The sequence below is a fragment of the Trachymyrmex cornetzi genome, unplaced genomic scaffold (assembly GCF_001594075.2).
Source record: "Trachymyrmex cornetzi isolate Tcor2-1 unplaced genomic scaffold, Tcor1.1 scaffold1642, whole genome shotgun sequence".
NCBI lineage: Eukaryota > Metazoa > Arthropoda > Insecta > Hymenoptera > Formicidae > Trachymyrmex > Trachymyrmex cornetzi.
Genome location: NW_017296248.1, coordinates 31,484 through 32,739, shown reverse-complemented (window position 1 = coordinate 32,739; position 1,256 = coordinate 31,484). Strand labels below are relative to the sequence as shown.

The following is a 1,256-nucleotide window of genomic DNA, read 5'->3' as shown; positions in this document are numbered from 1 at the left end:
CATTTAACAACAGATTTTCATTATAGGCCGTCGCCTTTTCGAGGCTACTTATATGCCCAATAGTGGCGTTTAATATCTTCAGTTGATGCTTCGCTGCATGTTGTAACACCTGTTGGTTGTCTTGGAGTATCTGTAGCTGCTCGTTTATTCGCTGCGCGTCTTCCGCGTCCATTGTTCCAAAGCGTTTTGCTGATTGTGCCAATCGCGTTTATTAATCCTCTTTTATTCGTGTTAGCATTATATAATGTTCTCAGCTGAGCTAGTGATGCAGTAAGTTGACTATTTTCCTTGTCCAAAATCTGCATCATGTTTGCGCATGTTTCCTGCGAATTTCCAACGATGACCTTCCCGCATCGCTTTTCTGTATTTTTTAAATACTCTTGCATTTTTTCATATCGTGCGTTCAACGCGGTAATGTCTAATTGAATCACAAGCTTCCATTCAGTCTCCACTTGATTCATCAATCCGATTTCCTCAAAGTATATTCCGGGAGTGTTCCGGAACGCCTCCCAGCGATATGTAGGTGTGTGTGCAGGGCTCCGTCCGTGAGCCTCCATGCAAGGAATACCCTGTAAGATAAGGATTCATATTACTTTCTGTGAATCCTTACCTTGCGGTACTGATTAGTTTAGCTCTAGATGAATTTTTTATTCAGTATGCTCTGACACGTAGCCTGCGACCGTGCATTCTCGCGTTTGTTGTAAATTGCTAGTTTTAAGTATGCGGTGCCTCCGATGTGAGAGTGTGTTCGTGCCTTCCAACTGCGATAACTGCTGGCGCGGTTATTGGATGCGGGTTGCACAGGATGTGCAGCAATACGAGGCGCGCCACCGTCCGCCCCCCGTGCGTGATTTTCGCGCCCTACCCTTCCTGAGGGTCTATTTGTGTGCCGTCACAGGTCGTCGGCTAGTGGAGGTGATGCCCCCCCATCGCACCAATTGAGTAAGAAGTTATTTTATAATCCTATTACTAATTCTGCTTATTATTTATGTATACTTATTAACCTTGCCTGTTTAATGCTCTATAAATTGCTTCAATCTGTTCGCGTGTACGCGCATTTTTCTCCGGCCCATCTTTATCGTGTAATTCACATCGTTGTGCTTTTCGAGGATTATATAGGATCCTATCCATTTTGATCCCAATTTTTTGGATCTCCCTCTCCTAACTGTTTCGTCATATAAGAGGACCTTGTCGCCTACTTCGAACTTCTCCTTTCTCGCGGATTTATCGTATTGTCGCTTAGCTTTAATTTTCTC

At 44.0% G+C, this 1,256-nt stretch overlaps 1 pseudogene; it reads right to left on the bottom strand.

The window, feature by feature from the left end:
• Positions 1–44: 44 nt before the first annotated feature.
• The window catches only part of LOC108758990 (ATP-dependent DNA helicase pif1-like), a 13,043-nt pseudogene continuing 11,831 nt past the window's right edge, over positions 45–1,256 (bottom strand).